This window comes from Nycticebus coucang, chromosome 20 (genome assembly GCF_027406575.1).
Source record: "Nycticebus coucang isolate mNycCou1 chromosome 20, mNycCou1.pri, whole genome shotgun sequence".
NCBI classification, from domain to species: domain Eukaryota; kingdom Metazoa; phylum Chordata; class Mammalia; order Primates; family Lorisidae; genus Nycticebus; species Nycticebus coucang.
The window spans coordinates 56,410-82,766 of record NC_069799.1 but is presented as its reverse complement, the minus strand read 5'-3'; the positions used below and the strand labels follow the sequence as shown (position 1 = coordinate 82,766).

The window sequence follows — 26,357 nt, the reverse complement described above, 5'->3', positions numbered from 1 at the left end:
ACGCTTCAGTGTTCTAATTAGAAAAAGGATGCTGGATTTTATCGAATGCTTTTTCTGCATCTATTGAGAGGATCATGTGATCTTTATTTTTGCCTCTGTTAATACGGTGGATAACGTTTATGGACTTGCGTATGTTAAACCAGCCTTGCATCCCTGGGATGAAACCTACTTGATCATGATGTATGACTTTTTTGATGATAAGCTGTAATCTATTGGCTAGGATTTTGTTGAGAATTTTTGCATCTATATTCATGAGTGAGATTGGTCTGAAATTCTCCTTTTTGGTTGGGTCTTTTCCTGGTTTTGGTATCAGGGTGATGTTTGCTTCATAGAATGTTTTGGGGAAGATTCCTTCCTCCTCAATTTTTTGGTATAATTTCTGCAGTACAGGAATAAGCTCTTCCTTGAAGGTTTGATAAAATTCTGGTGTGAAGCCATCTGGACCAGGGCGTTTTTTAGTTGGAAGCTTTTTTATTGATTCTTTAATCTTAGTGCTTGAAATTGGTCTCTTCAGGAGATCTATTTCTTCCTGGCTAAGTCTATGGGGAGGGTGTGATTTCAAATATTGATCCATTTCCTTCACATTGTCAAATTTCTGGGTATAGAGTCTCTGGTAGTATTCAGAGGTGATACCTTGCATCTCTGTGGGATCAGTTGTATTTCCCCTTTATCATTTCTGACTGAGGTTACTAGAGATTTTGCTTTTCTATTTCTTGTTAGTCTGGCCAATGGTTTATCTATTTTATTTATTTTTTCAAAAAACCAACTCCTTGTTTTGTTAGTTTTCTGAATGATTCTTTTGTTTTCAATTTCATGGATCTCTGATTTGATTTTGGATGTTTCTTTTCTTCTACTGTGTTTAGGCTTAGATTTTTCTTCTTTTTCCAATTCCATAAGGTGGCTTGTGAGTTCGTTGATGCGCTCTCTTTCTGTTTTTCGAATATAGGCATCTAAAGAGATAAATTTTCCTCTCAAAACTGCTTTTGCAGTATCCCACAGGTTTTGGTAGCTTGTGTCTTCATTGTTGTTATGCTCAAAGAAGTTTATGATTTCCTGTTTTATTTCTTCCTGTACCCATCTGTTATTCAACAGAAGGTTGTTTAATTTCCATGCCTTTGTGTGGGGTTGAATATTTTTGTTAGAGTTGAGTTCCACCTTTAGTGCCTTATGGTCTGAGAGGATACAAGGTAAGATTTCAATTCTTTTGATTCTGTTGATATTTGTTTTGTGTCCCAGGATATGATCAGTTTTGGAGAATGTTCCATGGGGTGATGAGAAGCATGTGTATTCTTTATCTTTGGGATGGAGTGTTCTATATGCACCTATCAAGTTTTTCTAGGGCCTCATTTAAATATCTTATATCTTTGTTTAATTTCTGTTTAGGGGATCTGTCTATCTCTGTAAGAGGAGTATTAAAGTCCCCTATTATTACGGTATTATCAGATATCATATTGCTCAGACTGAGTAAGGTCTGTTTCAAGAATCTGGGAGCATTTAAATTGGGTGCATAAATATTTAGAAGTGAAACGTCTTCTTGTTGCATTTTCGCCTTGACCAATATAAAGTGACCATCTTTGTCTTTTTTGACTTTCGTTGCTTTAAATCCACATGTATATGAAAATAAGATTGCAACTCCTCTTTTCTTCTGAATTCCATTTGCCTGAAAAATTGTCTTCCAACCCTTGACTTGGAGTTTTAATTTGTCTTTTGAAGCCAGGTGTGTTTCTTGCATACAGCAAATGGATGGCTTGTGTTTTTTAATCCAGTCAGCCAATCTATGCCTCTTCAGTGGGGAATTCAAGCCATTAACAGTAAGATAATTGATAAGTGTGGTAGTATTCTATTTATCTTATTTTGTGAGCGTCCATTGCTTAGTTTTATCTTTTGCATCAGTGTGGAAGTTAGGTTCTGTCAGTTCTTAATTTGCTGCTGATCCATTGTGATGGTCAGTGTGTAGAACAGGTTGAAGTATTTCCTGTAGAGCTGGTCTTATTGTGGTAAATTTCCTCAATGTTTGTATATCCATAAACGATTTGATTTCTCCATCAATTTTAAAGCTTAGCTTAGCAGGGTACAGAATTCTGGGCTGGAAATTGTTCTGTTTAAGTAGATTAAAGGTAGATGACCATTGTCTTCTTGCTTGGAAAGTTTCATTAGAGAAGTCTGAGTCATTCTGATGGATTTGCCCCGTAGGTCAACTGGTGCTTACTCCTGGCCGCTTGCAGAATCTTTTCTTTTGTCTTGACTTTGGCCAGGTTCATCACAATGTGTCTTGGAGAAGCTCGGTTAGAGTTGAGGTGACCTGGGGTCCAATATCCCTCTGAAAGCAGTGTGTCAGAATCTTTGCTGATATTTAGGAAATTTTTATTTATAATGTTTTCTAGTATGGCTTCCATTCCTCTGGGGCATTCTCCTTCCCCTTCTGGGAATCCTATAACCCGTATGTTGGAATGCTTCATAAAGTCCCATAATTCTGATAGTGAACGTTCTGTTTTCTCTCTCTTCTTTTCTGCCTCTTTAACTATCTGAGTTATCTCAAAAACTTTGTCCTCTACCTCCAAAATTCTTTCTTTTGCATGGTCTAACCTGTCACGGATACTTTCCATTGCATCTTTCAGTTCCCTAATTGACTGCTTCAGTTCCTTCAGCCCTGCTATATCCTTTCTATATTCTTCATATAGTTCATCTCTTATTTGATTCTGCTTTTTGATTTCCTTTTGGTTATTTTCCACTTTATTAGCAGTTTCCATAATTTCCTTCTTTGTTTCCATCATGTGTATTCTAAATTCCCTTTCTGTCATTCCTAATATTTATTTTAGGTGGAATCCTCTGCAGTAGTTACCTCATGGTTCCTTGGAGGGTTTTCTCTGGACTGGTTCTTCATGTTGCCAGGAGTTTTCTGTTGCTTCTTCCTCATGAGTGATTTCTTTTATCTGTTTCCTTGCCCTAATTTTCCTTTCACTTCCTCTTGCTGTTTACGTTCCATGCCTGTGGACTAAGGTTTTGATGAGTCCTTTTGGTACAAGAGCAGAAGAATGAGAAGGTTGAAGAGCAAGAATGGAAGAAAGAAAGAGAGAAAGAATGAAATTAAAGAAAAGAGAGAAAGGAGAGGGGGTGGGTAAAGGGGAATATTGATAAGAAGAGAGGCACAGAAAGAGGGAGACAGAGCAATATAGGTGTACAGTAGGGTACTTTGACACAACCTTAAAAGAACTCCAACCTCTGGGGGTGCCCGGTTGGGTGATTCTCTTGAGGTCAGCAGCTCTTTGCTAACATGATCGGACATAGTACCCCACCTCCCCCAAGTAGAGAGGAAAGACAAAAATGCTATAAATCAAACCAAAACAAGCAAACAGAAAATTTTATGGGATAAATATGGGTGAAAAAACAAATAATAGGGGTAGAAACACTAGCAAAAATGAAGTTCTAATTATTGAAAAAGGCAGCAATGGGAAATTGTATTTAAACTAGAAAAATGAAGAAAGAAAAGAAAGGAAAAAATCTGTATGGAAAAGATTGAAATTAAAACAAACAAAACAACAACAACAACAAAATAAACAAAAAACAAACAAAACAACCAAAAACAAAGCAGTATATATATCTCGTTGAATATTGTCTGGGCAACAGGTAGTCTTCTGGGTTATGAGATGTTAATCACAATGCTGATATGACTGGAGGCCTCTGCTGATTTTTCAAACTGCACAGGGTGGAGACCCTAAATCTCTCTTCAGCCCTCTTAAAAGGCACTTTAAACTTCTAAACTTAGGTAAGCAGAAGCTTTCCCAGGAAAGTGCTTGTCGCTGGGATCACTGCTGAGTGGCTATCCACTTACCCAGTGTGCCAAAACCAGTCTCACTCTGCCCCTGAGGGTTACGGCTGTAAGGCAGCTCAGTTCCCGCCTTTAGGCTCCTCAGTCACTAGGTTACTAGCTCCCGCCCAATCCTTGCTTCGCGACCCTGAGGGCAGAGCTTGCCGGGGCAGTTCTCTCACAATGGCTCCCTGCGGCCCACAGCTGAACACTATTAGCTCCGTCTTGCTCAGTGGCTCAGTCTGAGGCCCTAGACCATGCCCAAAGTTCTCTGCACTCCTGCTCAAGCTCTCCCCAAGGCAGTTCAACTGAGTGCCAAGTCCAAAAACACCAAAGCAGTTCACAGGTAAGGCCTTTCTTGTTTGTAGTCTCACTGATGCTGTACTTACAGCTGCTGGCGGGATTAGACCCATCAAACACATGCAACCACTTGCCAATTTTCCACTGTTTTTGTCCTCATCTTTGGGTCCAGAAGTCTCTTGCTGACTCCCTGTATCCTCAAAGGGATGATTATAGGCATATCCCACCAGCCAGAGATGCCTGGAGTTTTATCTCTCCAGACTCATGGTCCCCAGCTGCAGGGAAGCTGTTAACTCGGCTGCCATCTTGCTTTCACTGTCCAGAGATTTAGTAATTGGCCAAGTTCCTATAAGAAAGGTGTGGGAAAGAGAAGAGACTTAAAATTATGACACTGGAACATTTTTGCTGTATATGATGACAAGAAGTATTCTCCATAGGTGAAATTATAATACAAATTCTTAACAAGAGATCTTTAATTCCATTTATCCCCTACAAAGGAAAGCACTGGAGGTGCTATTAAGAGGATAATATAGGGATTTCTGGGAGGGAAAATTAGCAAATTTTGCTCTTTTAACTATGAAATGATGAATTACTTTCAAGGTACCTCAAGAGTAAACAGACAAACCCAGATGCCATATTATGTTTAAGAATATTAATGGACGGGAGGCTGGATTGCTTCAGTTCAGGAGTTGGAGACCAGCCTGAGCAAGATGAAGACCCCATCTCTAATAATAGCTGGGTGTTGTGGCAGGTGCCTGTAGTCCCAGATGCTTGGGACGCTGAGGCAGGAGGACTGCTTAAGCCCAGGAGTTTGAGGTTGCTGTCAGCTATGATGTCAACACACTCTACCAGGGGCAACAAAGTGAGACTTTATCTCAAAGAAAAAAAAAAAGAACTTTCATGGATATACAATTGATTGTTTGACTGATAGCATTACTAAAAGGGAAAATTAATGCAGATAATTTACTGGATCAAGCAATCCAAAAATATTATCAACTACTAGAGCTGAATAATTTTTCAAAACCTAGTTGGATATTAATAAAATGTAAATAGAGTCTTATCTTTGTTCACATTTGACATCTTTAAAAACAGGCTCTTATAAGTACACATCATGCTACACTGAAGACCAAGAAGTGCTGAAAGTGGATCCAGGATTCTTGTTCCCTGATCAGTCTGTTGATTGGCCAATATCTCTGAATAACACTTCACCTGACAATAAACGTCTAATATTCGGATTATAAATAAAGCCGAATATTAGGCTTTATCAGGTGTTAAATTAGATTTATCTGCATGTAAATATGTGTTTGAGTTTTACATAATGGTTTTATTAGTGTTCACTTCAAGTTTTAGAAAACCTAATAATTAACTTACTTAATGAACTTGAACTTCCTTCCTTATAACCAGAAAGCCATTAGATACTTTTCAGATCAGTCCTTTTGTTTTGATTTCTTAATCAGTTGTCTACCTTTTTTTTCTTGAGACAGAGTCTCACTATGTCATCCTCAGTAGAGTACGTGGCATCACAGCTCACAGCAACCTCAAACTCTTGGAATTAAGTGATTCTCTTGCCTCAGCCTCCCAAATAGCTGGGACTACAGGCACATGCCACAACGCCTGGCTGTTTTTTTGTTATAGTTGCAATGTTGTTTATCTGGCCCGGGCTGGGTTCAAACCCACCAGCCTCAGTGTATGTGGGTGGCGCCATAACCACTGTGCAAGGGGTGCCTTTTCTTGTTTATTTGTTTGTTTTTTTCAGATGGAATCTCACCTTGTCACCCTCAGTAGAGTGCTATGGCATCATAGCTCACAGCAAACTCAAACTCTTGGGCTCAAGTGGTTCTCTCGCCTCAGCCTCCCAAGTAGCTGCAACTATAGGCACTCGCTACAATGCCCAGCTATTTTTAGAGGGAAGGTCTTGCTCTTGGTCAGGCTGGACTCAAACTTCTGAGCTCAGGTGTTCCACCCACCTTGGCCTCCCCAAATGCTAGGATTACAGGCATGAGCCACCAGGCCTGGCCTAGTTGTCTACCAGTTTTAACCATTTCAAAACAACTAATTTATAAAAAGCAGATCAGCCTTAAAATATATACCTCAAAAGTTCTCAGTAGGTTTAAGGTAAATACACCATATAGAGGTATGAGAAAGTGTGTCAATTCCAAACTGCCAAGAAATACAAAAAAAAAACAACTAAAAAGTGGCGCTTTCAGGTAATATAATCACTACCACCGCCGATAGGATGATGTAAATGCTGTTAGATGCTCATAAGGTCATTTCCTCTTTAGAAAATAGAGCTACTAATAAAATATCCATCTATATTACCGGGAGGAATAAACACACAGTGAGTTGCTCAGTAACTATTAACTATTGGCTCTGCGCCCATAGCTCAGTGGTTATGCCACCAGCCATATACACCAAAGGTGGCGTGTTCGAGCCAGACCCAGGCCAGCTAACCAAAAATGACACTGCAACAAAAAATAGGCAGGCATTATGGTGAGCACCTGTGGTCCCAGCTGCTTGGTAGGCTGAGGGAAGAGAATCACTTGAGCCCAAGAGTTTGAGGTTGCTGTGAGCTGTGACACCACGGCACTCTACCAAGGGTGACATGGTGAGACTGTCTCAATGTTAACTATTATTTTTAATAAGTTTTGATGTTAATCATTTCTCTGAAAAGTTTCATACTTATAACTAGAAAAAAATAGCACTATTATTTTAAAGTTGCTTTAAATGCAGGTATTACCTAAAAGAAAAGTCTTGTGATTCCTTCTCTTGTTTCAAGTGATAGGGATATGAATTCCTTCCCCTTAATTTTTGAAAGAAAAAGAACTCTTTACTCCTCACTATGTCATGTCAACAGTTTTACTGACCAAATAGCTATGCCATATCATAATTGGCTCATTTAATAAAACTTTAGATGTTCATTATTAAAATTTGTAGAATACCAGAAGTTGTATTTCATATACCTAACATTTATAGATTATGGTTTGGAGATTTAGTTTTGGTTTAAAGCTTCATATACTAAGGAAGGAAGATAAATAATGAACTACATTTATAACCAATCAAGAAAAATTAAAAGCACATTAATTTACATTTTAAATGTCATCAATGAGACAAAAACAGTAAGAAATCAGGTCTTAGTTAATGAAAGGTAGTAACTGTCCATGTCATCCTATCAAGTTATAAAGTAGCTACATGTTAAATGTTATAACCATTTTCCCACAAGGATATATTTCTCCATATTCATCTTTCACCTTGATGTGAGGAAATACCAAGTTTTGTTTATCATACTGTGCTTCAGCATAGGGTTCTAGATGTAGTAAGTCCTTAAATATTAGCTGATCAAAAGAAGTATTCTCAATTGTTTCATATTCATTACCATTATAGCCAACAGTGGCTATGGTATTTTCACGGTTCTAAACTAGTTTTACAACATTCAGATTGTGTAACGTAGATTGAAATGTTCTTTTATATTCTCCAAGTCAGTCAAACAAGATAACTGTGAACATAGCCAGGCATTGTGGTGGGCGCCTGTAGTCTCAGCTACTTGGGAGGCTAAGGCAAGAGAATCACTTAAGCCCAAGAGATTGAGGTTGCTATGAGCTGTAACACCACGGCATTTTACCGAAGGAAACCTAGTAAGACTCTGTCTCCAAAAAGAAAAAAAAAAAAAAAAGATACCTGTGAACAGGTTTGCTATATTGTGTTTAGGTCTTCAGTTAAGATTCCACATTGTTCTGTGATTCAACCAAGGAAGAAATTGTATTTTCTTGGGTTGATGTAGATTATTACAAAGTATACTGAGGAAGCCATCTAATTCCTTTTTCTGATCTTGTAGCTTGGAAGAAAATAGGAAAATTAGTTTCCTTCTTAATTAACGTGTCAATTTTTAGATACTAAGAGCATAACATGTGTTACCTTATCAGCCACAGTCAATGAGGTCTTAAATCTATGCTTTAGCTGACTATTGATTTTCAATGTAGACACCACATTGAAAGGAGGATAAAATAATTTCCAGTGAACTTAGAAGGTCAGACTTAGTACATTCTGGTTTAAAAAATAAACAGAGTGTTATAGAAGAATATTTTTATTTCCATAAACCTAACTAACTGGATAAATGATAATATCTTAAAATAGTTTCCTAACTATGCTTACACATTAAAATTCTCTTTCCAGGCAGTGCCTATGGCTCAGTGAGTAGGGTGCTCTCCCCATATACTGAGGGTGGTGGGTTCAAACCCAGCCCCAGCCGAACTGCAACAACAACAACAAAAAATGACCGGGTGTTGTGGCAGGCGCCTGTAGTCCCAGCTACTTGAGAGGCTGAAGCAAGACAATCGCTTAAGTCCAAGAGTTGGAGGTTGCTGTGAGCTGTAATGCCATGGCACTCTCCCAAGGGCAACATAGTGAGACTCTGTCTCAAAAAAAAGTACTTAAATAAATGAGAAAATAAAATAAAATAAAATTCTGTTTCTATCCTCCATCCTTTATAGCCCACAGAGATATATCTGTGTATCTAGAGTTCATATTCAGAATAAGTCACTTATTCCTGCCTCCAGTAGTAATTAAGAAAATGGTCACTTAGAGACTGGGTGAAGTGGTTCACCCCTGTAATCCTAGCATTAGGATTAGACAGGAGGATCCCCTGTCTTAGGAGGATCCCCTAAGTTCAGGAGTTCAAGATCAGCCTGAGCAAGAGTGAGATCCTGCCTCTACAGAAAATGGAAAAATTTGTCAGGCATTGTGGGTGCCTATAGCCCCAGCTACTTAGGAGCCTGAAGAAGAAAGACCACTTGCACTCAGGATTTTGAGTGTGCTATGAGATAGGCTGATCCACGGCACTCCAACCTGGAGCAAGAATGAGATTCTGTTGAGAGGAAAGAAAACTGCCCCTTAGGTCAGGAGCGGTGGCTCGCACCTGTAATCCTAGCACTCTGGAAAGCCAAGGCAGGTGGATCGCCTGAGCTCAGGAGTTGGAGACCAGTCCAAGAAAGACCAAGACCCCATCTCTAAAAACTAGACAGGCGATGTGGCCAGTGCCTGTAGTCCCAGGTGCTTGGGAGGCTGAGGCAAGAGGATCGCTTAAGCCCAAGAGTTTGAGGTCGCTGTGAGCTACGACTCCACAGCACTCTACCAAGGGAGATAGTGAGATTTTGTCTCAAGAAAAGAAAAGGAAATTGTCACTTAACGCACAATAATTTCTTAACTGTCTAATGAAAAAGAAGTCAGAAGAATGAAAAATGGCAGTTAATTGATAACATTTCAATATTCCAAACTGTGAGTAAAATACTATCAAACAGCATCATATATTACTTTCATAAAAGAAACAGCAATCAAAGCAGCAAACTTCCTTATCGTCTCCTTTTAAGAAATTGTCACAGCCACCCTGTTCAATCAGTAGCCATCAACATTGAGGCAAGACCCTCCAAGCAGCAAAAACATTATGACTTGCTAATGACTCAGATGAGCATCAGCATTTCCTAGTACTAAAGTATGTTTTAATTAAGGTATGTACAATACTTTTTAACACATAATGTGATTGCATACTTAAATAGACTGCAGTGTAGTATAAACTTTTATATGCAGTGGGAAACTAAAACATTCGTGGTCCACTTTATTGCAATTTTCACTTTAGTGTGGTTGTCTGAAACCAAACATGCAACATGTCCAAGGTATGCCTGTATATAGAGAACACCATTTAGTGAATGAATCAATTTTTGAAGTTGGTATTAACAGAGTATGTTTTAACTTTGTCAAATTTGGGTGCCTAAAAATACTATCAAATAGTGTCATATAAGCATTGAGTCAAGACAAAGGGTCAGCTAACAGTTGTGGTACTTACTTGGAAAAATGTTTAATAAGTATTGTTAAATTCAAAAAAGAAGGCAGAGAGCCTCTGCATATAAAAAAATAGGTGATACAGATAAGAACTTCTTGGACAAACCATATCATTATAGAATAATATCAAGGATGATTAGATGAGTGACTTCCATAGAACTGTGGAGGAAAAGTTTTACAGTTAAGCCCCAGAAGGGCATGGCCACACAGATCGAACCCCAATAATTTTTCTTAGAATTCTGAAAGTTATTTTTCTTGGATCTTACATATTACCATCACGTATTACTGTAGTTTTAAAATTAAGTATCTAATATCCCTTTTGGTTGGGTCCAAGACCTTTGGGAAAAGGATGACTTATCAATTTCTGGGCCAACTAACAAACAAGTCATGGGTCCCCCAAAATCATGTGGTACTAAGCCTGCCCTTTATTCATTAGAAAGGTCACCAGCAATGCCCACTTCTAATGTTACAAGATATGAGTGAAAAACGTTTCAAATGTATCATGTGATTCTCCAAAAATATTTTCAGAGATATACTAACAATAAGTTCTTGTTGCACAGTTTTACTCTCTGCTGCTAATGATTGAGCTTTTAATATCATCTTCAGAATCTGAGAAACATGAGTAGACACATTTTCTGGAATAGACCTGAGAGATCCAAGTGCTACTGTGGTAATGCTGTCTAATGCAGAGACACTGGAAGACAGTAGATTACCCATAACGAAAAAGCGGGGGTGGGGGGGGTGGGGGCGGGGGGCGGGTAAACTGTGACATAAATATATTTAAATAGAGCTCAAACCATTTCAGAGAGTTTGACAAAATTGTATCCTTGAGGAATTTTCAATAACAAGTAAGCTTAAAATAATTGGCTCACTACATAAGAAAGGAAATAAGTTAAATATACGTTATACGTGTTCTAAAGTGTTCTGTAGGACCTTGACATATTTGTAAGTGTATGAGACCCTTAACTATAATGCCCATAAACCAAGAATTAGAATATTCTAAAATTAATCTCTAACCAAAACTAACATTTCAATAATTATTATCAGTATTCCTACCATAATACAGTAGGAAGAGTTCATAGAAGAAAAGAGAAACTATAAGTCAATACCAAAATTTATAGTGGTTGGCTTAGTGTGACTGAAGCCTAGGTGATTCTTTTATTTTTACATTTCTGGATCTACAAATTTTCTATAAGGAGGATAGTATTTCACAATAAACTATACTGAAGAGCATATATATATATATGCAGATAGAAATAAAATGGTTAAAAATAATGGTACAGGCTCAGTGCCTATAGCTCAGTGGCTAGGACACAAGCCACATACACTGAAAGTGGCAGGTTTGATTCCAGCCCAGGCCTGCCAAACAACGACAACTACAACCAAAAAATAGCCAGGCGTTGTGGTGGGTGCCTGTAGTCCCAGCTACTTCGGAGGGTAAGGCAAGAAAATCGCTTAAGCCCAAGAGTTTGAGGTCGCTGTGAGCTGTGATGCCACAGCACTCTACCCAGGGAAACAGCTTGAGGCTCTGTCTCAAAAAATAAATAAATAAATAAAATAAATAATGATACATACACATATTCTGACAATCTATAAGAAACCTTCAAGGTAGATGTTCCCAAAAGAAAATAAAGTTGGGGAAGGGAAAAGACGGAGGGGAGAGAGGAGAGTGGGGAGGAGGATTGGTGTCCTCTCACCTAATGGGTACACTGTAGGGGTATATGGCACACCTCCTAGGTGAAGGGCTCAACTACAACTTGGACTTGATAAAACAAATGCAGACAATGTAACCTAATCATTTCTACCCTTATATTAATCTGAAACAAAAAGGAAAAGAAAGGAAAAATGTTTACACACAGAAAACTAGAAAGAGACCCAGGAAATGTAACAGTAATATCTATAGGGAATGGGCTAGAATCAGGAATAAAGAGGACTTTTATAAATATACTCTTAATCATTTAACAAACAGCATTTTGTAGAAAACAGGGGGGGGAACCCCTAAAATTTGTTGTTGAAATTCAAAGACAGTAAAAGAATTAATCTCTAGTCTAAACACAGTGAATGCACAGGGGAGGGTATTAGAGGCACAGTCACCTAAGTTTTATAAAACTAAATTATCAGTTTTTAAATTTGCCTCACACTAAACACATAAAACACTAGAATATAAATGTTTTAACTTACCAAACAAGAGTCTGTGAACTTCTAGCCTGGCCTTTTGTTTTGAGCTGCCATCCTTAATTAATTGTTCCATATTACTAAACAGACTAAGTTTTTGCCAAAAATAGCCTGAGCTTCTGCATTGTCTTGATCAACTGCCTTCTTCCCATCCAGTCTGGAATGGAGGCCAGACACATCTTTTGTGGTGTCTTCAACTGTGCTAAGCAGCTATATAATATTTTTAAAAATAAATGTTGATGAGATAGACATGACAAAAGTAAGCTAATGAAAATATCTGTGCTACATAAGGATTTCTCCTGACAAGAACTAGTAAATTTTAGACACTGTATCAGAATAATTACTTAATCTCATGCTTCAATTTATTTAGATGCCCAGGAATGTTTATTTCCTCTCTGCTAGCCATTTATACAAGCAAGGAAAAGTGATTTAGCCAATTTATTGCAATAATTATGCTTCTTGAAAATTTTTTTTCCTATTATGTTCACCACTTCCTCCAAAGTACACCTAATAAGAAATTAAAGACTTTCAAAATCTTGGGGATGCATAAGGTTCAATCAGAAAAAGCACCATAGCATCATGATCCTAAAGTCCACAAAATATACTACAAAGTCATGTTCCATTTTCAAGACTCCAGGACTAGTTTTTTCTTAAGTCAGCATTTCCAGGGAGAAAAATATAGATGAAACAGTAAAACGATGATTTTTAAATGGACAGGAAATATCATTTGGAATGAAGAAAAAAAAACCTCACAATTAACACTTAAGCACAGAATGTTACTTCTACCCATTCTCTAATTTGTTTAATTTAATTGTTAAGAAGTTAAATTTCTTTCCTTTTTTTTTTTTTAAGAGACAGACTCTCACTTTTTCACCCTCAGTAGAGTGCTGTGCCGTCACAGCTCACAGCAACCTCCAACTCCTGGGCTTAGGCGATTCTCTTACTTCAGCCTCCCAAGCTGGGACTACAGGTGCCCGCCACAATGCCCAGTTATTTTTTTCTTGCAGTTTGGCTGGCGCTGGGTTTGAACCTGCCACCCTCAATATACTGGGCTGGTGCCCTACCCACGCTACCCAAGAAGTTAAATTTCTTTAATACTTAATGCAAGTACAAATGAAAACAAAGGACAAACCTCGCTAGCAGCATCATGAAGTGTCACTTCAGTACTTCCCAAAACTGATGTGATGTATTCTTCTTTAACAAGTTGTAATTTAGTTTCTTGCAAATGTTTTTGAGTGCTTTCAAGTTCCTGTGTCTTATTTTGCAGGTCATATTTACACTGGTCAAGTTCATTTTTATTAGTCATAAACAACTCTGTAACCTAAATATGTTAAATATTAAAAATTTAAAAAGGCTGATCTGGTTGTTAAGACATCTGGCTAACCCATAATATGATGTTGGAAGAATGAAACTAATTACTTCATACAAAAGTTATAACAAGTGACCAGCTATTTTATATGGCACCTGTCTTCTTCCTGTAAGTTTATTCTAAACTGTGAGATTAGATCACAGGTCTGGTATAGGGATACTGATTCTTCAGTTTCCTTCCAACACTGTCTATGGATTTTAATACAAATGTATTAAAGAGTCCGATCTGTCGCCTAACTTAGTTATCACTTTGACTTAATACCCTTTCTCTCCCAACATATGTATCCCTTCCTCTGATAATCATGTCAACAAAAATGCCTTGGCACTCACTATCTTGTAGCTATACAACAAAACTGCATTATTCAGCTATCTTCTGAAAACATTGCATTCATTTGGCTTTTTCATGATCACTGGCTCCCACGGGAAAGAGACATGTGAGTTTTCTAGGCTTCATGAGGCCCTGGGCTCAAAACAAGTATAAGTTAAATATAACTCACATGGCAGTTGATGTGTTAAACTCCTGCTTCCCTATATCACTCTTTCAAATTTCTTCAAACCTTGGAGCAGCCCCTGAGACTATACTGGTTGCTCCAAATGATCTCCCCATCCAAATCCACTCCAACCCCCTGCATTTCTGGATTATTTCCTTATACTCATTTTATTCCTTTTTGTATAAAAATCTCAGTGGCCTATTTGACTTCCTCTAATTCTGCAGTATTTCTCCCATAATAATATAATTATCAACAAAAATTTCTGGGATTCACCAAGTTAGAAATGCTATTGATAGCCCTCTACTTAAAGTGTGCTATACTATGTGTTATATACTATATGCTATATATTATATGTTATAGCGTGCTCTATTACATGAAGTATTTGCATCTGAACTATACGCATGATGTAAACCCATGGAAAACATGCTATTTAAAAGAGTAGGGGAAAGAGCAGTGCCTGTGGCTTAAAAGAGTAGGGTGCTGGCCCCATATGCCAGAGGTGGCAGGTTCAAACCCAGCCCTTGCCAAAAACAAAAAACTGCAAAAAGAAAAGAGTAGGGTAAAGTATCTTGTATTATTAACCATTTAAAAACATATTTGTAAATGAAAATGAACTTTAAGTTACTCACTTCATTCTAATGGATCAATGGGCATTTGTCAATACACGCACAACATGTATGAGAAAAACACATGGCCTTTGACAAACTTGCCTCTCCTGGATAGGCTGCTGCGGTCCTGTGAGGCTTCAGCTTTACATTCTTAGCTTTTCATTTTTCTTGTGATTCTGGATTTCACAACTTTTAATGTTTTTACTTTGTGAATGCTGCAGTTCTTAGTGCTTAATAATAACAACTTTGCGACAGGCCATTTACATAACAGAACAGGAACACCTGGAAAAGGAATGGCTGTTCACCAAGGTCTCCACCTGCTTTAAGTCACTTGTCAATGTCTGGAATTGCCAAGGATCTACTTAAAAGATGTTCTCACTTCAATTGCTGAAGTGATGACTGGTGGAGAAAAACTCAGCAATCTCACCTCGCTTTAGGAAAAACCACAGTTTATGGACTTGGCCTCTCCATCCACCACATTCCATGCCCATGTAATTACCAAATGATTTTTCCCTTTCACCACATTGCATGCCCATGTAATTACCACAAGATTTTTCCCTTTCAGAATCATTGAGATTACTCAAAATCAAATAACAGTGAGACAAGGATGTTGATTATTCACACAGTGCACAGCCTTGGTACCTCATTTTCTCTTTCTACATCTTGAGACATATTCTTGCAAAAGAATTTTTCAACAGATCCTTAAAGAAGAAAAGAATTTTAACACTGAAGGCAGAAGGAAAATCAAACAGTGACATATCCCTCTAGTCTAATAAGCAAATATTCCAGCTCCCCCAAGGGGGCTGTAAGTAACCACATTCAACTCAGAGAAAAGAAAACCTATCTGGAAGCTGTGACAAGTCTGTGAATTTCAAACTCTAAATCATCAAGAAAATCAGTTTGCTAATGACTCGAGAAAAGATCCTGGCCTTTCTGCTGCCAGAGGACATCTTAGTTTGATTATATGCTCCTATTACATAGTGATGAACTAGTAGGCACCAATTATAATCCCTGAAGAAATAGTGCTTTCCATGTAATAGTGACTCCTTTATTATCTCTTTACAGACTAAGAATGAAATAACTTTATTTCAGGTGATGAAAAGAAGAAAGCTATTGCATGGATTCACTTATTTCATCTGACAAAGGTAAGGCATATTTTGTCATAATTGTCAGGCATAATTTTTAATCTTTGGGAAGAAACTACCTACATGGTTTGTGATTACATCAAGCTGATATGACCTTTCCACATCAACCTGTACAGAAACTGAAAGCTCATGATATTAAAGCCTTAAACTTGGCCAGGTGTGGTGGCTCAGGTCTGAAATCCTAGCACTCTGCAAGGCTGAGGTGGAACGATCACTGAAGCTCAGGAGTTCAAGACCAGCCAAAGCAAAGTGAGACCCTGACTTCTCTGAAAATAGAAAAATTAGCAGGCATCGTGGTGAGCATCTGTAGTCCCAGCTACTAGGGAAGCTAAAGCAGGAGGATGGCTTGAGCCCAGGAGTTTGAGGTTGTTGGGAGCTAGGCTGAAGCTATGGCACTCTATCTGGGGCAACAGAGTAAGACTGTCAAAAAAAAAAAAAAATCCTTAACCTTGACCATTCCGTTCCTTTCAGGAATTACTGACATCAAAGTACCGAACTGCTTTTCACTTCCTCCCACTTTCCCCATCCAAACAAAACATACCAAAAATGTTTTGTTTACAATAACTTGGCTAGAAACATTATATACTGATAACAATGGAAAGTTGGATGAATGGCATTATAAAAACTCTCCGTAGACTTTTTGTAAATTGTCCGTAAATAATAAAATAATTTCAAAATAAAACATTAAAAGAACAAGATAGTGACAACAGTGATACAGCCTGCTGACTACAGCTAATTGCCGTATGCTGGCTGAATCAATGAAGAGAGAAAATGCATGGTGAAATGCAAACCCATATTTTATTGTAACCATTTCTTAATAAATATGCCTTTACTATTGAAAAGCCACTTTCACCATTAACTAAGATTGACTCTCACTGGATTAAATATTTAAACTTCAGACATGAAACTATAACAGTACTAGAGGAGAGTGCAGGGAAAACCCTTAAAGAAATCAGTCTGGGCAAGTATTTTATGAGGAGGACCCCCAGACAATTGAAGCAGCTTCAAAAATACACTACTTGGACCTGATCAAACTGAAAAGCTTCTGCAGAGCCAAGAACACAGTAAGTAAAGCAAGCAAACAGCCCTCAGAATGGGAGAAGATATTTGCAGGTTATGTCTCTGACAAAGGTTTAATAACCAGAATCCACAGAGAACTCAAACTTACAGGCAAGAAAAGAACAAGGGATCCCATCGCAGGCTGGGCAAGGGACTTGAAGAGAAACTTCTCTGAAGAAGACAGGCGCATGGCCTACAGACATATGAAAAAATGCTCATCATCTTTAATCATCAGAGAAATGCAAATCAAAACTACTTTGAGATATCATCTAACTCCAGTAAGATTAGCCCATATCACAAAATCCCAAGACCAGAGATGTTGGCGTGGATGTAGAGAAAAGGGAACACTTCTACACTGCTGGTGGGAATGCAAATTAATACATTCCTTTTGGAAAGATGTTTGGAGAACACTTAGAGATCTAAAAATAGATCTGCCATTCAATCCTGTAATTCATCTACTATGCATATACCCAGAAGACCAAAAATCACATCATAACAAAGATATTTGTACCAGAATGTTTATTGCAGCCCAATTCATAATTGCTAAGTCATGAAAAAAGCCCAAGTGCCCATTGATCCACGAATGGATTAATAAATTGTGGTATATGTACCATGAAATATTATGCAGCCTTAAAGAAAGATGGAGACTTTACCTCTTTCATGTTTACATGGATGGAGCTGGAACATAGTTTTAGTAAAGTATCTCAAGAATGGAAGAAAAAGTATCCAATGTACTCAGCCCTACTATGAAACTAATTTATGGCTTTCACATAACCCAGTTATAACTTAAGAATAGGGGGAAGGGGGAAAGGGAGGGGAGGGAAGGGATGGTGGGGGGAGGGAGGGTGATTGGTGGGATTACACCTGTGGTGCATCTTACAAGGGTATATGTGAAACTTAGTAAATGCAGAATGTAAATGTCTTAATACAATAACTAAGAAAATGCCAGGAAGGCTATGTTAACCAGTGTGATGAAAATGTGTCAAACCGTCCATAAAACCAGTGTATGGTGCCCCATGATCACACTAGTGTACACAGCTATGATTTAATAAAAAAAAAAAAAAGCCGTGAGATCGGGTATTGGCCAAAATATCCGGGATTCTAGTGAGAAACAGGTTTTAAGCTCCAGATGTTAAATGAAGATATCCACTCCTATGCTGGACCTCTTAGAAGTTTTAAATACAGGATGGAATGTGTTTGCTGAGCAGAACTGTTGGAATTCTTTGCCTCCATGATCCAAGTGTAGGAGGAATAGCAGGCAAAGAGGGAAAATGGGATAGAGAGGAATTGCCAAACCTAAGTGTTTGCCCATCAGTCTGAACTCCCATGCTCCCAGCAGGGGAGCCAGGTCCCTGCCCTGCCTGCCCTGATGTGCCATAACCAGCATCGCATTCCACAATCCAACCTGCAGTAAGGCAATACGGAAACCCAGCCCCACAATGAAAGATTAGAAAAGTGAAGAATGGGCTCACATCCTCATCTGAAGTACTGATGTTACCACCTACAGCTATTTAAATCAGGGAAAGAAGAAAATTTAAGTACTATGGACCCTTTCCCTAGGAATATTATTTCTCCAGACTCACCTATGACAAATGGACTTTTATGTAGAAAATAAGTATTTCACTGAGTTTTAGGGAGAAAATCCATTCCTGGAGTGGGCAGACCTCAAATCCTCTCCATAATGTGGATCAAACAAAGCAGCGCCTCGCAGTGTTTGGTAAACAGCATGCATCCAATAAATGGCAGCTTCCTTCCTCTAAGTGGCCTCAGGAATACAGAGTCATATATTAATGTCTAAATACAGGCTTCTTGGTGATATTGAATGTGATAACGGAGACAAAAAGAATCTATATATCTTTTAAAAAATAAAAGTAAAGAACACAGGTATCTCAGTGTTTAGGGCGCCGGCCACATACATGGGGCTGGCGGGTTCGAACCCAGCTGGGCCTGCTAAACATCAATGACAACTGCAACAAAAAATAGCCAGGCATTGTGGAGGGCACCTATAGTCCCCGGTACATGGGAAGCTGAGGCAAGAGAATCAATTAAGCCCAAGACTTTGAGGTTGCTGTGAGCTGTGATGCCATAGCACTCTACCGAGGGCAACAGACATAGTGAAACTCTGTCTCAAAAAATAGAATATAAATTAGGCAATAAATGACTGAAGATAAATCAGCAGGGACTGAAGGATACAGCATTTGCATAAACAGGTGCAACAATGAGACTAAAGTCCGATGACGTAAAAGGTATTTTGTATTAGGTTTGTTCAATCACAGCCAATAAAGCCCTTCCAAGGATCAAAAAGAGCAGGCTATGACATTCTAGGATATATGGGCTTGGTAGGCTGCAAATGGAACTTCTTGCTAATTCTTCCATTTTTATAATAAACCTTTTGTTACAGAATAATTTGGCTGTACACGAAAGCACTAGCACACAGAATCACTTCATGACGTATCTCTTCCGTTGCTGCACCAACACAGCCCTTGGGAGCCACAGAAAGACTGATGTGCAGAGAGGTCTTTAAAGAGATTCTGATGGCCCCTTTGTCCACTAGCACACAGGGTTGAAACTGACACTTCCTCCCTCCTCAAGTGGCGACAAGAGGAAGGGAAATGAAAGCATATTATAAAAAGTGCTGCTTGTGACCTTCAATCAACATTCTGTGATAAGGGATTTTTGAAGTCAGGTTTTCAAACTCGCTCTTGAGATCACAGATATTATGAGGGCTCATCCAAAAGTGCTGCTAACATTCCAGCAGTTGGAGTATCAGGAATCTAGGCGCTCTTTCTTCACCCCTCTGTATCAGTTCCTCCTGGATTTTACATTTTAATTGGGTTTGGCACATGCAACTTTTCCCTTTTTATTTCCAGCAGCCTCACAGATTATACCATTTGGCTTATTAAAGACTTGGCCACCTACCAATGGCGTAAGCACTGGGATAAATCTCAGTGGAGGGTCTCTCCTCTGGGTCATCGGCTGAGCCTGTCTTGAAAGGCTTGAGATCTATAGCAATAAAGGCACAGGGAGACGATGTAATTGCTCATGGCAGCTGTGGTTTGCACTTGCTTATCAGAGAGAATCATCTTTGGGAAATTCGCACATATATCTCAATGCCATCATGATCACACCTAGCTCACAAAAAATCTCTCTCCAGTCTAAGAAAAGTGCTTAGAACAGTCACTTCTTAGCCTACTTTATTACTATAGTTAAGTGACCAGAGTTCATCATTCCCTTTATGTATCTGCAACACCAAGAGTCCCCCAATAAGGTTTTCTTTGCTAAACTACCCAACAACTCATCATTTGGAAACAAGGAGCCCCCTGAAACCTACGACTGTACAATCTTTATGCCTAAGAGAAACAGACAACCTAACATACAATTTAGGTACAGACTGCTCAGCAGACTTCATCCTTTTCTCTACTGCCTAAAAAAGTGGGGTATCAACAGTACGGTCCCGTCTATTGTGCATAAGAAATCTCTTTCCTTATGCATAATTCTATAATTTTTTTTTTTTTTTTTTGCAGTTTTTGGCTGGGGCTGGGTTTGAACCTGCCACCTCCGGCATATGGGGCCAGTGCCCTACTCCTTTGAGCCACAGGTGCTGCCCTCCTTATGCATAATTCAATGCCTTTCACTTCCAATTTCTGTGTGGCCTTACCTGGCAAGGCGGATGGACTGTATGCCAGCCGCCAGGGTGGCAGACAACTTTGAGCATTTTGTTAAACCACTGGAATCATGCAACTCACATGGAGATAAAGAACTCAATGACTCAGAGGACTAAGAACCTTAGGTCTCCTCCTACCACTTAACAGAGGCCATTTGCCTTGGCCCAACTGCGTTCCAAGCAGATGTCCTTTAGGCGCTTGGAAAACAAAACCCCGTTCTGCTCTCAGCGAGCCACGGCACTGAGCACACCCAGCCTCCTGAGCACTGAGCACACCCAGCCTCCTGAGCAAGGGGCGATGGAGGGGGAAAGCCCAAAAGGCTGGGAAAAGGCAGGAGTTTTTCTGTGCTCGTTACAGTAAAAAAGGTACAATTAGGGAAAGGGATAAACATAGAGAAAATAATTATTATATTTAGACAATGAAAGAAGCAAAAAGACAATACAAAAGCCTCTTTGCATACCAAGAGTCATCCAGATGAGACAACGTGAGGGTGCTAAGCAATGCATTCTTTCATCCCACATTACTTTTGTTATAATTGTCATTTCACAACTACTTCCAAGACCTTTCACAGGAGAAATAAGATGCAATGCTTTTCCAAAGTTTGGCAGGGTTTAAGGTCAGGAAACAAAACAGGTTGCACATTTGGAAGGTGGAAGCTGAGCTGATGTCATTCTTCCCACGTATTTTGAAGGCATCTGGATAGACTTAATAAAAAACCCCAAAGAGGGCAGCACCTGTGGCTCAAAGAGGTAGGATGCTGGCCCCATATGCCAGAGGTGGTGGGTTCAAACCCAACCCCGGCCAAAAAAAAAAAAGAAAAACACAAAAGCACCTGACATTTAAAAATCTATTAAGAGATTTTTTTTTTCCTGTTAAGAGATATTCTGTAGAGAATTACATATTTTCAACCAAAAGGGTATGTTCCTGCAGCCATGGAGGTACTTTCACCATCCCAGCCTTAGGAAGAAAGGACACACAGGAACATCAGTGAGTTACACCAAAACCACTGATGACATGACAGCACAAGACCTTTCTGAATCTGCTTATTCAGAGTTTTCTTCTATATACTATATTTGTAAGATCTTCAAAATAATCCTCCAAAGCAGATGGGGCACATATTACATCCATTTTACAAATGCAAAGACACTCGGTTAACCAATGGCAGGGCCATGACACATACCCATGTCCTTAATTTCATTTTCTGAATTCCAGCACTGGTTAAAGGATGCCAGAAGAAACAAGAAACAAAGTTGAGGAAATCTCTGAAAGAGTTTTCTTTAGGAGATTCATCTACAGAAGATCCCCTGAGGCAGAACACGATATGAAAGATAAATGAGGGTTCTTGCCATCTTGGAAGAAAAGGAAAGAAATGGAGACAGGGTGAGTACTGATGTGATGATGCTGAGATGCTAGAGGGAAACTGAACACATTTGCAAATAAGCAAACAATTTTTCCTGTGGCCCCACTGGTTTGAGTAGTACTTCTATCTTTGGTGACCTAAATAATCCTGATATATACAGTGAGACTGGGCACCCCACCACTCTCAACACAGTCCACACTTCCTCCCTCTATGACCATTCAGGCTCTTTTCACCAACTGACCCTCTTTTCTCACTGGTTGAACTCCTATCTATCCTTCAAAGCCCCCTTATTTACCATCCACTAAATAAGGGCTTTCCTGATTTCACCACTATGATCAATTATTTTTCTTTTGCTCCTCAAACACATTACTTGCATTTTTCTTATAGAACTTCATCCTCTGGAGTAAATGTCTCTCCTTCACCCTGTCCAGTATCATACACACAGCAGATCTTCAAAGTATAATCAATTTTACCACATTGTATAAACCAGAATTTTAACTAATTTCCCAGAACATTGCCAGTCTTGACACTATGCTATTTAAAATGTTAATATTATGTGTCAAAACAAAAGAACAATCAAACCTTGACTTTGTATCTCCACATGTATTGGATAAACATGACCCTATCAGCCATGACCCTGGATATCATTTGGGGGATAGAAAAACATAACCTCTCTACAAGTATAAAATTTAAAAAGCTACAAATCCTTCACGTTTCATACTAAGCACATAGCTCTTATTTTGCAGAAGGACTCTGTTAAATGCTCTGAGGAAAGGCATGTTCCTCAGCTTCTCAAATCTTATGAGAATATTGTATTTCACCCTATGTCTTCTATCATTTCGGCTGTTTCTCAAAATACCTTTGGAATGTTATACTTTCCTAATGTTCATAACAAATCATGTAACCTAGTTCCAAAACATAAAGAGAAAGAATTCAAAGAAAAAATGTATTTTTTGCATAAAGATCTAGCAAGTATTTTACATTCCTAATCTGGCTTTATTCTATGAAATAAAAATGAATTAATTATTTTCTATCTCTACAGCACTCCAATTGGAGAGGCAGATTCTATTTTCTAGTGCTCGGTTCCTAAAATGTATTTCAGATAAAAGGCATAGAATGTGTATTTCCATACAATCTACTAGACAGCAAAATGAATGGAGCTCTCGTGCTCAGAAAAATGCTAGCACCTGAGAGAGAGAGAGATTCAGAAGAATATAGTAGCTTTTACCTTTCTGAATAACTGCTTTGTAAAATTACTTTTAATTAGCTAATGACTTTTGTCTGCCAGTATAAAGCTGATGTTGGCACAGTGTCTTAAAGTTTATACTTTAATAATTGTCAAGTGCTTTTTCATGAGACTTTTTCTGCCAAGCTCTGATTTCATACCATAGCTGCCTTGAGGCTTCCAAAAACAGTTCTCTTCCAGAGCTGCCTCTTCAGCACGGCCTGGATCTCAGGGATGGGCAGCCCCTCCCACACCTTCTACAGCTGCAGCTCTCTGGCTCCCATCTCTCCATTCTTGGGTCCTCCCATCTAGGCTGGCCCCTCCAGACCTGCTTTTCACTCTGGAGATGTGATGACTGACTCTGAGTTGGGCAGTCTGGGTCTCTGGAAAGGCAAAGAGGAATTCTCCTCTTCTGAAAAGACCCGCTGTTCTCATTCAACACACACAAATAAAAGCAATACGTCTCTAGCACACTGGTCCCTCGCTCTGGTATATGTGATGGGTCATTACTCTGAAAGAGTCTATTGCCAACATCCTGCCTGGAAAGGATCCCTTAAAATTACTTTTGGAAAGGTCTCTGGTAATGGGGTGACTTGGCTTTCCTTGAACATGGAGGCTTTTCCTTTTACTCCTGAGTTGTTTCCATAGTCACCACTCGGGGTGTCTGCACTAATCTGCTGTCCATCGCAGGTGGCCATCAAACTAGGGGCTGCCACACATTCCATGTGCACATGTGGTGGGTTCGAGGAAGATGCCTGAGACTGAGAGTCTGTGACTGGCAACATTCTCAAGGCGTCTTCTGACACATTCAGTGAGAGGAGCCAACTTGAGAGGCTGTGCCTGGTTGAATCGCCTCTGAGTTACCACAGGAAGACTGCCTTTCTTTTTTTATTTTTATTTCCTTTTAGAGACAGAGTCTCACTTTGCCACCCTCCGTAGGAGTGCCGTGGCATCATAGCTCACAGCAACCTCCAGCTCTTGGGCTTAGGCAATTCTCTTGCCTGAGTCTCCCGAGTAGCTGGGACTACAGGCACCTGCTACAATGCCCGGCTATTTGTTGTTGTTGTTGTTGTTGCAGTTTGGCCAGTTCTGGGTTCAAACCTGCCACCCTCAGTATATGGGGCCAGTGCCCTACTCACTGAGCCACAGGCACATCCTCAAAGGAAGGCCGTCTTTAATAGAACTCTGCACATGACTGCTCTGAATGCACTCGGTACTTCCCCCACAAGGCTCTCCTTCACTCTTTGTGATGGCACGTTTCCAGTCACATTTACTATCAGTTTGAAGATGCCCCAAAGGAAACCCCAGAATTGTCTGATTCCTTGCTCCTTCATTTGTGGCTCTCACGGGAAGGCAAATACTGGCCCTCTAGCAGTCTCTGATTATGGTCCCTACCTCTGGGCTGTGAACCTTCCCCAGCTGTGACATCCGTGGGCACCTCCACAGGCTCTGCACCTCTGAACTTCTCCCTGACCTTGGCTGCCAGGGACATCTCTCCAGGGATAGAAACACCACTGTCCAGCACAGCAGATTTTGACACTAGTGTGCTATCACTTGTGGAAGATACAGAAATTCTTGAAAATTCTCTGCATTTGTTACCTGGAACTCCCCTTCTCAGCGTCCCCTTCCCTTTCCACGTTCATCTAAAAGTTCCTCTTTTAAGCTGTCTGACAGTAGAGTCCAAAAATGACCATTTCTGGGCGGGCTCGGCCCTGTCTCCTCTAAAGTCTTATGTCCTTCATAAGTGTGTCCGAGTTGTGGCTGAACATCAACCTCTCAGGAACTATCTCATCTTCACTAGGATTCTAAATATATCTATTTCCCGCCCTGTCATACTTTTTCTGAGCAGAATCTTTCCCCTTCAGACCATCAGCAGAGGGCATGGCAGCTCTGCCCTCTCTCTCATTCCTAACTACAGTTTCTTGACACCCACAGAACCGATTGCCAAGAAAATCTTTCCTCAGGAAGGAATTTGAAAATTCAGAAGACAAGGCCATTTCCAACGAGTTATTTTAGGAGCTTGAAGAGAAGTGATGACTACTAGAATGAGAATTCCTCATTTACTGTAGAGCAAAGGTTATCACAAATACACTTTTCCCAACGTGATTTGATTTCCAGTGTCTTGAGCTGAAAGAGTTAATACTATGTGTGTACCATACCATTATGAAAAGATCATCAAATGACTGTATTTTCAGGAGCTATCATTCTCTCACACTTTGAAAAAGAAATTATCCACCCACCAGAGTATAATGATCAGGAGCAGATGCACAAAGGCACTGCAGACATGTAGGACTCACATGTACTATTGGTGAGATATGATTTTGGCAGCCTGAAGGTTCATCAGGCTGGGTTTGAGAAATCTATAGATAAGGTGGCATCAGAGACCAATGTCTGGTGTCTCAGGGCAGCAGCTGTTATTCCACACTTTATAGAAGGGGTCCTCAAACTTTTTAAACAGGGGGCCAGTTCACTGTCCCTCAGACCGTTGGAGGGTTGGACTACAGTTTAAAAAAAAAAACAAACTATGAACAAATTCCTATGTACACTGCACATATCTTATTTTGAAGTAAAAAAAGAAAACGGGAACAAATACAATATTTAAAATGAAGAATAAGTAAGGTTAAATCAACAAACTTACCAGTATTTCAATGGGAACTATGGGCCTGCTTTTGGCTAGTGAGATGGTCAATGTCCGGTTCCATATTTGTCACTGCTAGTCATAACAAGTGATACACGTGTGCATCGGTTAGTCTAGATCTGGTTGGAGATTTCAGATGTTTCATTGTGGCAGAAGTCTGTTCACAGACATAAGTGCTGCCAAAGATGGTTGCCATTTTGAGTGCATGGTTCCTGAGATTAGGATATGTCTCAGAGGGGAGAGATGCATAGAAATTAGGAAGGCTGCTTGACTTGAATGTGTCTTTCAGAGAGTCACAATTCTGCAGTTCAGCCAGTTCCATTTGGTAAATTGCATCCACATTTTCAATGTCAATAGAAAATGGGTTATGGGAAAGCTGTATGTCCTGTTCATGGAGATGAAGCTCTTTAAATCTAAATTGGAACTCCTTTTGCAACTTTTCCAGTGAATCCACACATGTTTTATTTGGTAATGTGACTAATGGATTTTCCGCTAACAGATTTTGAGTTGTGAGGAGATGGCAGAAATTTTCCTCCTTCACTTGTTTGATAAGGAGGCCTAATTTTACTTCAAATGCTTTCACATGTGATTGCATATCACAGATGAGCTTCCCCTTTCCTTGAAGTTGCACATTGAAACTGTTAAATAGCACTATTACATCTGTCAGAAAGGCAAGGTGCCAT

At 39.4% G+C, this 26,357-nt stretch overlaps 1 pseudogene; it reads right to left on the bottom strand.

Moving 5' to 3' along the window:
• The window catches only part of LOC128573082 (kinesin-like protein KIF11), a 54,039-nt pseudogene extending 29,511 nt beyond the window's left edge, over positions 1 to 24,528 (bottom strand).
• Positions 24,529 to 26,357: the final 1,829 nt, after the last annotated feature.